Source organism: Acinonyx jubatus, chromosome A3, assembly GCF_027475565.1.
Source record: "Acinonyx jubatus isolate Ajub_Pintada_27869175 chromosome A3, VMU_Ajub_asm_v1.0, whole genome shotgun sequence".
NCBI lineage: Eukaryota > Metazoa > Chordata > Mammalia > Carnivora > Felidae > Acinonyx > Acinonyx jubatus.
In genome coordinates this window covers 118041350-118053350 of record NC_069388.1, presented here as the reverse complement: position 1 = coordinate 118053350, position 12001 = coordinate 118041350, and the positions used below count along the sequence as shown (strand labels likewise).

The following is a 12001-nucleotide window of genomic DNA, read 5'->3' as shown; positions in this document are numbered from 1 at the left end:
CACAAAACATTGCCCGATAAACAAACATTTGCAATAGAATTCCTCCAAGAGCTAGGAATTGCCTGTGCTAGAAAACTAACCGAGCAAGAAGAGAAAACCGCATACACTTAGTTTGCCTCTGCAAAATTAATACCAATTACAAAAACATTTACGTGAACTGCTTACCATTTACACCTAATTACCATGCAGCACAATTATGCATACCATTAAGGGCATGCCAGATGAATTATGCTGTATGTTTCATTTGATTACACCACCACACCCTCCGTCCATATACGCCCAGCTTCCAGAGGGCCATCCCACTGCCAGGGTGCAAGCACAGGTCTGTACAAACCAAAGAAACATTGCTTTCCACTCTGAAGCCGATCGTGGTCCCCACCCCAACCTCTTGCCCCAGCCAGAGCCAGCCTGACTCTGGCCCAGGCCTTCCCGCCAGCATCACCACCACGGGAGCCCAGGCCGAGACGCCATCTTCCCGCCAGAGCCTCCACCAGAAGGCTGACCTTCCGAGGTCTCCCCATGGCCGTGGCTACATGTCACAGGGGCCACGATACAGCCAATGGTCACCATGGCGTGGCCACTCACGAGGCAGCTGGCCTCGCTGTCCAGACAAGGCCACCCCAAGCTCACCTTGCAGACCCCGCCAGGGCCCTACACCCCTCCTCCTGGCACACTGAGCCAGCCACTGCCCAGGCCCCGCACGGTGCAGAGCTTCTCCCTCTCTTGTCCACACGGCCGTGGACGGTCCTGCCCCCTCTTTATTAAAGAGAAAAGGAGCCGACTCCCCTGATGCCCACTTAGCCCACTAGACGCTCTTCAAATACAGTGGGGTGACCCAGACTCGAGAAACAGGAGAGTCAATGGAACGTGATACGTGGACCTTCCCAGGACAGGGAACTCCTCAAAACTGACTGCGGGCAGGTGACACGGGCCTCCTGGAGGCAAAGCGCAAGAAGTAACTCAGCCGCTGAGAGAGGGAAGGAAGGGGTGCGCACGTGTGTGCCTCCACAGCACCAGAAGGGAACACGCGCAGCTGAATGTTAATTCTCGAACACCTGTGAGGCCAACTGCATAAGGATTCTTTTAAAAGACGAGTGACATAAAATGTGTGACGAGTGACATCAAACATCCAGGGTTAGCGCAAGAAGCAGCGTTTCAAACAAGCAAACACAAGCCTGTGAGGTTGTCTCCACTTTGCAGATGGCAAACTCCATGAGAAGCATGGAGTGATCTGCCCAAGCACGCGGCTAGGAGGTGGCAGGGCCAAGCTGAGACCCCTGTCTGTCCAGCACCGGGTCTGCTGGCCCTGGCACGATGCCACGCTGCCTCTCGTCTCGGTGGTGCTAACTCAGCTCACGTCATTTTGCTGGAAGGTCTTTGGAAATGGCCCTTCCTGCGACAGGCAGATTCATTTCTATCTTAGAGAAATGGTTTTTGTTTGTTTCTCGTTTGCTTCTCCAAACTGCTGTCCCCCGCTTATCCCCACCTATCTCGGCAGCCCTGCCTTAAAGGGAAGGGTGGATGCCAACTCTGCAATACGCGTACCATTTTCCAGGGTGAAGGGACTCACCCCGGGGCCCTGCAGCCAGGGAGCCCGGGGACAGAGCCTAGGCGTTAAGGCTCATCTTCTGAAGGGGCTCCTGGGAAGAGCAAGGTCCGGCTCAGGCCCTCAAACATCAGTAGCCCCCGGTTACTTCCCTCCGAAAAGTCTACAGAAGTTGCTACCAGCTACGGAAGAAAATGTGCCGGCCCTTCTAATCCATCATGCTGGGCCCTGTCCCTCCCTCCAGCTCCAGTCCTGTCCCCCATGGGAAGCCTCCGCAGGGCTCCCCCAGGCTCCCCCCCACCGGTGCCCTCTCAGTGGCTGTCGCCTCCCCCCACACAGCTGGCCAGGTGACACTGCCCAGCCTCTAGCCCCACCTCCATGCCCGTACTTCCACTCCCCTTCTGACTAGGCTCCCTGCCCCCCTCCTTCTGTCCAGTCTCTCTGCCTTGAGGCCCCTGGACCCCCCCGCTCGGGTATAAACGTGGACATGTTACTCCAAACCCGACGTCTGCCAGGGGATAATACCCCAGCCTTCCGTGGTCCAGCTCCACCCCGCATCCCACCATTCCCCACATCCCGTGACGTCCGAAAATGCCCTTGACCCCCTGGCTGACTGCTCCCTGCCCTTTGACACTCAGCTCAAGCATCACGTCCTTTAGAACAGTATCCTGATGAGCACTTCATAATGTCTGTAATTGTCGAATCGCTATGTTGTACACCTGAAACTAATCTAATATTATAGGTCAACTAAATTTCAATTAAAAAATTAAAAAAAAAAAAAAAGCCTTTGCTGTTTTTCTCTCCCCTTCTAATGAGACGTCTGAGCCCCTGTGGTATCCGGAGCTCTCTCCACTCCTCCACTCCCCTGCCAGATAATAATCATCATCCTGGTCAGATTCACCTACTGTGGGCTCAGCCCACAGGGACCGGCTCAGCCTCTCTCATCTGGCACGTAGTAGGTCTTTAATAAATGAATAGATGAACGTGACTTGAGGATCTGAGGCAAAGGACCTCTGGACAGAAAACTCGAGAGCTGCCAGACCTGCCAAGGCGGGGCCCTGGCATCTCACTCTGCTGAACCCTGGCTCTCTCAGAGTCCAGGCTGTGTGGAGGGTGTTGACAGAAAAAACACAGAAGCAACGGCCCGGCCCCACTGGGCTTCCCAGCTGAGCCTCCAGTACTAGGCAGGCCCTCAGGCCACCAGCAGATGGGCGGGGGGGGGGGGGGGGAGGGGGGGGGGGAACCAGGCCCGGACAGAGGATAGCAATAGGCACCACCATTGTTGCTTGGACATGAAACCATTAGGAACCAGCGCTGGGTCCCAGCTGCCAGCCCGCTGTGGTCTAGAACCTCCCACGCCTCCAGGCCAGGGGGCAGGGCCAGAACCCGGCAGAGAGGTCACTGCCTGCTCTGGGCCCAAAGACACTAGAGGGCAGGGAGACAGAGAGAGGCCCAGGGCTTAGGGGCCCTTCGAGGTCCCCAGCGGGCACGGACTCCGACAAGACTGAAGTTAGCGCATCCAGATGAAAGGCCCAGAGATCAGGCGGCCGGGGCCAGAGGGCTCACAGATCAACCACCCAGCTGAATCCTGGCTTCCCACAGGAGGCCCTGAAACCCCGACAGCGAGAACGACAGACATCTGTAGGGTCGTACAGAGCAACAAGGCCTTCACGGGGGTCATCTCACCCGGTGCCCACCGTCACCCTCATGCAGCCCTGCCATGACCCCACTTAAAACAAAGGAACGCACATCTCCTCACCACCTACGGCGTGTCGGGGACAGCGCCAGCTGGTTTTCATACAATATCTCATTCGACGCGGGCAACCCCGGGAAGGTGGGCAGGCTATTCTCCCTGCGTCTCACAGATGCAGGGCCCGCGGCACAGAGACATTAGGGCCCGAGGTGAGTGAGTGGTAGCGGGGCTGAGATGCTCAAGGTGTGCCCCCACCCCCTGCCTGCCAGGGCTCTGCTTTGCCCGGCTCATCGGTCCCCCAACCAGCCTGGGGCCGAGGGGCGGGGGGTGCGGCAGAGGGACACATTCCGTGCCTGCTTGCAGCACACGTTACCCTATTTATCTTCCTGCCTTAATCCGGGGGGGGGGGGGGGCAGAGACAAACAAGGCCGCATACCCTTTCCCAAGTCACGTTAAACAGGGGCAGCCTCAGAGTGGAAAGCAAACTCCAAGAGGGCACCCATGGGTGCGGGGGTAGGGCCGGAGGAGGAGGCTGTGGAAGGGGAAGGTGGGTGCTGTTGCCAAGCAACAGGCCGAGGAATTTGTACCTGCTGTTCCTCACCTCTCCACCCCCATCACCGGGGTCACTCCCACCCACTCATGGGCCTCCAGATCACAGAGCTGGGCACATGCTGGATGAGTTCTCCGGAACCCCCTCCATCCCTCTTGGGGGTCTCCTGAAGCCCTATTTTGTCCTCCCTGTGTGCGGCTCCCCACGCTGTCCATGCTATGCCAGGGCTGGATCCCCTGAGCTCCGTACTGGGACCAGGGCCTGGTTATACCTCCGGTTCCCAGAGGACCATTTGGGCCACAACAGACACCAGATCGAAGCCTTCTGTGAAGATCTTCGATGACTTGTGTGCCATCCTGGGTGAACTGAGAGTTCTAGTCACCGCCCTAGAAAACTAACTCGGTCCACTGGCCCTGGCATGGACCAAGAGTTCAGCCAGCTGCCTATTTTCCACTCTCACCCAATCCCTATTAGCCCAGGCCTTTGCCTAGAGTGTCTGCAATATTTCTTCCTGCAACCTTTCCGGAAAAGACAGGTACCTGAGTGGCTCTACCCTTTGCTGTCAGTCTCCAAGCCCGTATCTTATCCATTACCAAAAAAAAAAAAAAAAAAAAAAAAAAAGCCATTCTTCCAGCCCTGGCACGACTCAATTTTTTTCATATTCTTCCAGAAGCTTTCAAAAGTGTGCTTTTATTTATTTTTGTTGTTGTCATTAAGAAAGCAACACACGTGTGTTTACATTTTTCCAAAGATTACAAAAAACGTATAAAGCATATAAAGTAAAAAAGGCAAAGTCTCTGTTGACAGGTCTGCTGTGTGTCCTTCCAGAGCAACTTTTTCTGTCCACGTATATTTGTATTTCTTTTAAAGGATTTTACAAAAACAAGATCACACTCTGCACCTTGCTTTTGCGGGTAACCCAGCACCGTATCATGGACATTTAACACATCAGAGTAGACATGCTACGACCTCATTTCAAAGACTTAGGTCTATTTAGATTCCCCTTTATCCACAAATGTATTTACCTTTCCAGGATTTCTAAAATTAATCACACAGGACCGTTCCCTCAAGAAGTCCCTGCCCGACAGGTACCGTTTGCTAGAGTGTTAGAGGATCTCACCCGCCAGGCACAGGACTGGGTGCCCTCCCTGGCCCCTCTCAGGGTCCTCTGGGGACCTCTGAGGGGTGGGGGGCACACTTCCAGAGCCCCAAGCCCCAGCATTCCCAAACAGTCACCGTGACATGGCCCACATCCAGTCCAGGGCTCAGTAAACCACAGATCTGACCCCATTGTCCCATAATGTCCCCTCGGAGCATCTTTCACCTGTTCAAGTAAGCACCACTGAAACACAGGGATCTAGAAGATCTGTTAGGTCCGGAACATCTGCACCAAAGCCCAGATCCATCCACACAGCCCAGCCGGCAGAGTACTAGACTGGGAGTCAGGACACCCAAGTTCCGACCTTCCGCTTACTAGCTGAGAGAGACGGTCCTCCGTCCCCTCCGTGCACCCAGACAGGGCAGCTAACAACTGGCTCAGAATAAAAATGACCTTGACATTTGAAACGGAAACAGAGAGGAAAGATCAATAGGGATGACAGTGAGCAGGGCCATGACCGCAGGAAAGAGAAAATAGGAAACTGGTTATAGAAGTAAATAAGGCTGGGAAGCCTTAGGGGTCAGAGGGGACCACAGCAGGATGGGAGTGGACAATGCTGAGCTATGGTTGAAAAAAATTCCACTCCCTACTGGGATTCAGTTAGGAAAGCCCCAGACGTCTGCACCTCCTCCCCCTGTCGCTGTCCTCCAGACAGGCCTGGCTTGATGTGATCAGCAAGGGAGATGTGGCCTGGAGGGCCCTGAGCACTGGCTGTCCTTGCTGGGGGCTGCCAGGCACCTGCAGCCACACCTCGATCATATCCCACTCACGCCCACCCTCACCCCCAGCTGGGGGCTTTGGGCTCTCAGTTCTGCTGCGTGTGGGGGAGGGAGACTGGAGGGAAGGGCAGAGTCAGCCTCTCCTGCCCCCATCCCCTTCCTACTCACAGCCCCTGGCAGGAATGTTCTGGATGCTAGGGCACCTCAGCTTGGGTTAGGGGAAGCTATGGGAGGCCAAGCAAGGGACCCCCCCCTCCTCCCCATTCATACCATGGTTGCTGTCACTGGCATGTAATCCTTACCCCAACTGGTGTTTCCCTTAATGGCCGCAGCCCCCCTGGGGTTAGTGTGATTTAAATATGCTGTTTCCCTCCAAGTCTGAGCTCTTAAGTGCTAGTCTCTGGAATATAAAGAAATCATTAAGAGCCTATACCAAATGAAATCAGCTGGCCCCTTCCCTGCCCTCCCTTCCGTCCCTGTCTTCTCCCCACCCCACCTTGCAAAGCCACTACAAGCAGGGTAGTTCAAAGCCATTGTCCACAGGCCACGCAGGCGTTAGAGCACAGGGGCCGCTCTCCTCAAATCGATACGGGGTCTCCGCCTGGCTCCCAGCACAGCCAAGGCCCATCCCACATCCCAGGGGCTCTTCTACACTCCAGCCACCCCAACCACCGCCCCCCCCACCCGCCCCCCAGCAGCCTGGCTTCCTCCCCTCAGCCTGGAAACCCCACCTCAGTGCTCTGAGGCCCCTCTCAGGCGCCACCCCCAGGAAGCCTTCCCGGACGACCTCAGATGGTTGTGACTTCACCGTCCTTTGAGCACTTTATTTCTCCCTCTCCCGTGACCTCGGTCTGTGGTCATTAATTAGTTGGGCTCATCGTAAACTCACTCTGTGTCTCCTCAAATCCTAGCCCAGGGCCTTGCCCACGGGAAATGCTCAGCAAACACACATGGGCCACTGAAGACAGGCTGAGAATAAAGCCTGGGACTGCAGCGTGAGGGATCGAAGGTGGGTACAAAGACAACCTGTTGACAATGGGATCCATTACACTCAGGAGCAGACCGCTAAGTGGCACAGAGGGGCCTCCACCTCTGAAGATTATCCAATCAGCATCAGCACGTTCCTCCTTTGTCCAAGATTTTGCAAAAGAGGCAAAAGAGGAGGGTGGACAAGGCTTCCCAGAGCGCTTTGCAGCGCCAGTCCAACCCAAGCTGCCCACGTGATGAAGACAGTCACAGCTGCCTAACACTGAGCCCTGGCTCTCTGCTAAGGCAGTGCACTCTCTCCTGGAATCCTCACCGCCACCCTGACGAGAGCCCCGTCTCATTGCCGCGTTACCGGTGAGGAAACTGAGGCCCAGAGAAATTAAGTTAGCTGCCCCAGATCTCACAGCAGGGAAGCGGCTGTCTCCGGGGGGGCCTCACTTCAGCTGCCTCGAAACAGGCTCATGTCTAAGCAAGTCATATCCCTCCCCACGCGGCTGCACACCGTGTACACAGAAGTACACACAGACACACGTGCACCACACCCTGTCTTGCCCAGAACACTCAGCCAAGTGGAGGCAGGCTTCAACACACACACACACACACACACACACACACACACACACACACATCTGTGACACTTCATGAGCCTCAGATTTGTTATTTTGTTTTGTTTTGTTTTGTTTTGTTTTAGGGAAAAACAGTCAAGGAGAGAAAGGAGTAAAAACAAGCCCTCAAGATTTGCAGGGAACGGAATCCGGCTCCTTAGTTTATCATGAAAGCCCCCAGGAGCGGCCAAGCGCAGGCCCATAGAGATGTCCAGCCTCAAAGGGCAGGTGGAGGCAGACTCCTGACTGACTCCACCGTTAGATACCAAAATGGAAGTGGAAACAATCCCCAAGGGCGCCGGGCACCCGAGTCAGGGTCCCCAGGCCCGTACAGGCAGCAGGAAGTGACGAAGGAAAGGAGCAGGAGCACGTGACAGGCATTATTGGCTCTTCTGGCCTCAGGCTCTGGGTACCACCTCCAAGCCCAGCCAGGCCCCACACGCAGACAGCCCCCAACCCAGCTCTCAGTGTTCTCAGAGCTTCAAGTTCTCTTTCAACCCTAAATTGTAAGGCTTGTATTCTAATGGTAACATTTCAGGCCCAAGGATGGGGAGTGGGTGGTCTATTCTTAACTGACCCGTTCGTTCGTTCAGGAGCCAGCGAGACTGATCTGAGGAAGCTCTTCTGTGCTGCCAACAAACGCAGCCTTGCCTGGCCACAGCTAGGGAGAGGACAGGGACCAAAGACACAGATGTGTAGCAAACTCCCCCGCCATTCAGCAGACACCCATGGAGGCCCCACTAAATGTCTGATGGGGGACCCAGAGGCAGCCGAGTCAAGGTCCTTGTCCTGTGGAGACCACAGGCTTACGGGAGAGACGGTCACCCAGAGCAGCAGCCCCGGAGAGCTGGAGCGGGGGACAGTGTAAGTTCCCCAGGGGCCAGGTCATCCTGGGCAAGTATTTTGTAAGTCCTGTCTCCCTTGTGGCCTTTTTCAGAGGACCGTCAGCAGTGATGTGTGTGACTGTGATAGGAAAATACCCACAAGGGAGTCGGCATACTGTGAATTGGACTCAGAGCAAAACAAAACCCTCAGAAATTATGTACACACACAGATTTACACGTAAATCACACACGTGTGAAGGTTTAACTGGAGGCTGCATTTTTACAGCCTCTGTGGAGTCACCTGTGACAAACCTGTCTCCCTGCAGGGCCCCCACCCCTCACACCACCTTCTCCTTTCAAAGGCCCATCCCCCAGGAGGCCTTGCTCTCTCAGACCTCCTCTCCTTGGAAGCCTTTCCGGATTACCGCCATGTGGTGAAAACAGACCACCCCGCCCCCATTCCTGGGTCTGAAATTCCACCACTAGAATCAGAGCCATAGAATTTCAAAGTTGGAATGGACCTCCAAGCTCCAGTCCAACCCCCACCCCACAGAGGAATCCTGTCCGCAGACACCCTGACAGATGGCCACAGTCCGGTCGTCTTCTCCAGTGCTGGGGTTGGGGGGGTGGGGGTGGGCAGTCCTTGCACTGTGCACCCGGCACTCAGGGAATCTAGAAGGAATTAGGAATTCACCTTCCTAAGGCCGACCTCTCATTGCAGACCCCACGCCAGGGATGGAAAACGAGGAGAGCCTCGGTCAGCCTGAGCTTTGAGGAGTAGCTGAAGACCAGCACCAAGCAGCTGGACAAGAGTGCAGAGAGGGAGCCAGGGCCCAAAGAAGTGGGGCCCGGGAAGGGAGGCAGTCGGGCAGGTGCCAGACTCGCCGCACAAGTTTGTGGGCCCCTGCCTGGGTGCAGCGCATGCACTCACATGCGCACACACACACACACACACACACACACACGCAGACTCACACTTTCACACAGTTGCCTGTCAAACAGCTCAACCGGGGGGCTCAACGGGACACGGAGGCAGAGCAGGACCACCTTCCCCCAGAAACCTAGCAGGGACTCCCTCCTGACAACCCGAGTCTCCAAACCCTGGGGGTTTACTCAACCACCAGAAGATAGCCCCTGCCAGCAGAGAAGAGAGCCCAAAGAGGGTCCCTCCGCCTGACAGCTGGGCTCCCCAAATCCCACAGGCCAGTCCTAACACTCCAGCAACGCCTAAGGAGAAAAGCTTCCCTGGCTGCAGCTGTCACATCTGCCTGGAAGGGAGGAGGCACAGCAGAGCAGCACCTGATCCCAGGATCCCTTCGCAGCCCGCCCGCCCAGGAGGCCGGAGGCCGGTTCAGCCGCTGGCAAGCCCAGGGTGAAACATGAAGACTGAACAGTCCCGCGGGGATGCTGATGGCAGTCTCTGGGCAAGGCTGCGAGGGGGGCAAGCTGGGTCACAGGGCAGAGGGCGCTTCTCGCCCAGGCTCCTGTCCCTGCTGGTTTGGGAGGGGGCGCGTGGCGTGGCTCTGGGGCCCGGCCCTTCCTCCCCCCGCCCTCAGGCCGGGGCTGCCCAGCTGGGTGCTGGACGCCATCTTGGGTCAAGGTGCAGCCACAGGGGGCTCCCCTCAGGAGCGGGGGGGGGGGGGGGGGGGGGCGGTGAAAGAAAGCCGCTGAGACTGAGCGAGCCCCCCGGCCCCCTTCCAGGGCAGCAACACCTACTCAACTGGCTTTGCAGTAGAGGGAGGTGGAAGGACGTTGGGGATGGAGAGAAAAGTGGGAAATCACAGAGGGGGGAGTGAGGGAAGTGGGTGCCCCCAAGAAGGGAGGTTCCAGGAAAGCGAAATGCAGTTTGGCAGCCCGAGGGCCGCGGGCCCCAGCGATGGGGGGCTGGGGGAGGCCGGGGGCGGGCCCTGGACCCACGCCAGCTCTGTCCGCGCCGAGGGGGAGGGAGGGCAGGGCGGCCTGGGGGAGGGGAGCCGGGGTGAGGGCGGGACACGGACCGCGGCCGCCTGCGGCTCCGAAGCTTGGGGTCTCCCGGGGCGCGGGGCCGAAGACCCCGCTCGGCAGCCTCCGCGAGGCCTCGTCCTTCACTGTGCAGATGCGAAGCTTTCAAGGACACGTCTGCACCGGCCCAGCGGGGGTGCGTGTGCGTGAGTGTGCCCGCGTGCGTGTGAGTGTGTACGACTGGGGGTGCTGCTGCAGGGGGCGACCCTGGGCGCCCCCACCCGCGCCGCTCCCGGCCCCGGCCCGCAGCTCCCATCCCCGCGTTTTCCGGCCCCAGCGGCCCGGGCCCGGGATCTTCGCCCGCCCCCGCCCCGCCCCCACACTGCGGCGCCGCCGCCACCGCCGCCGCCGCCGCCGCCGCCGCCGCCGCCCCGGCTCCCACGGCCCGCGGCGGGGGCAGGGAGGAGCCAGGCACGACGTCCCCCCCGCGCGCCGCCTGGCCCTCCGCGGGGAGGTGTGCCCCCCGAGTGGCACTCTCCCCACCCCCGCCGCCCCTCCCAGATCCGCTGGCACCCCGCACCCCCAGCCACAGGTGGCCGGAGGAGGATCGCAGCGCAGCGCTCCTCGGCCCGGCCCCCGGATCACCCCTCGGCCCGCCCCCGGGGGCCTCCCGGGTCCCCCGCCCCGCCGGGCCGAGGAGGGCCGGGAGCCGGGGGGAGGGGCGGGGGGCCGGGTCGTGCCAGGCTGCCATTTTCTGCCGCCGCCGCGGAGCCTGCGCGGGGCCCGGCCCCCGCCCCCTCCCCCGCTCCCTGCGGGCCGCGGCGGGAGCCGATCATTCCGGGTCGGGGTCCGCGCCCTCCAGCGCCCCGGCCGCAGGCCCCAGGCGGGGCCCCGGGGCGGGGGCAGGGCCCGGAAGGCGGGGGCGGCCAGGCCGGGGCCCCTGCGGCAGCGCCGAACCGGGCACCGCGGCTGAGGCCGGCGGTGGAGGGGGCCCCCCGCGGCATTGTATAGACTTGAACTTGAGCCCGGAGCCGGGCGGGGGCGGGGAGGGGGCTCCGCGCCGGGAGCGGGCGGGACGGGAGGGGGCGCCTGCCGAGCCCGCGGGGACATAAACAAACCCTCAAATCCCCCGCGCCGCCCTGGCCAGCCCGGCCCGCCGTCCCCGCCCGCAGCCCTGGCCCCGCGAGCGCCCGGCGCCGAGTTGCAGGGGTCCGGGAGCGTGCCCCAAGCCGGGCACTGCCCGCCGCCGTGCCCCCCGCCCGGCCTCCCCTCCTCTCCGCCCGCCTCCGGGCCGGCCTCCCGGGCCGCCAGCAGCGGCGCTCATTACCGTGTGGCCGGTGGGGTCGGGCCGGCCCGGCTGCGCGCCCTGGTGCCGCGGCGCCGCGTCCCGGCTCGTCCTCTGCTCTCGCCGCCGCCGCCGCCGCCGCCGCCCGCGCGCCCTCCCTCCCTCCCGGCCCGCCTGCCTCGCTCGCTCCCTCCCTCCGCTCTCGCTGTCGCGCTCCCTCTCTCCGCCTCCTCTGCCGGGTCCCCCCCCTCCCACCCCTTCTCTCCGCCTTCCTCCTTCCCTCCCTCCGGCCGCCCGCGGGCCCAGGCCTCCGCCCGCTGCTCGCCCCCCGCGGCCGCGCTGGCCCCGGCCCCGGCGCTGCGGAGCCGGCCCGGGAGGCAGCGCCGACTGGGGGGCCCCGGGGCGCCGCGGCGGTAGCGGCCTGGGCGCGCGGCCGGTCCTAGCGCCCTCGGCCCCACTTCCCGGCCTCTGCGGCCCCGCCGGGAGTCCCCGCACGCTGCAAGACGGAGGGCCAGACCCCGCAGCGCCCCGACCCTGCGCTGGGCCTGGGCACCTAGCCTCCGCCGCTCTCCGGGCCACTCCGCCGGGGGCCTTGCTGCAGCCCTCCCCCCGCGGGGTGCCCCGCTACCTGGCGCGGCCTCTGCGCTGGGTCCCCGCATCCAGCACTGGCCGCAGGGACAGCGGCCCCTCCT

At 60.7% G+C, this 12001-nt stretch overlaps 1 protein-coding gene across 1 annotated transcript in view; it reads right to left on the bottom strand.

Moving 5' to 3' along the window:
• Window positions 1-11512, bottom strand: part of DNMT3A (DNA methyltransferase 3 alpha) — a 100848-nt gene extending 89336 nt beyond the window's left edge. Inside the window, exon 1 of the mRNA XM_027033331.2 lies at window positions 11352-11512. The gene's annotated coding sequence lies outside the window, so the exon portion shown is untranslated. The remainder of the gene's footprint in view (window positions 1-11351) is intronic.
• Between the last annotated feature and the right edge of the window lie 489 nt (window positions 11513-12001).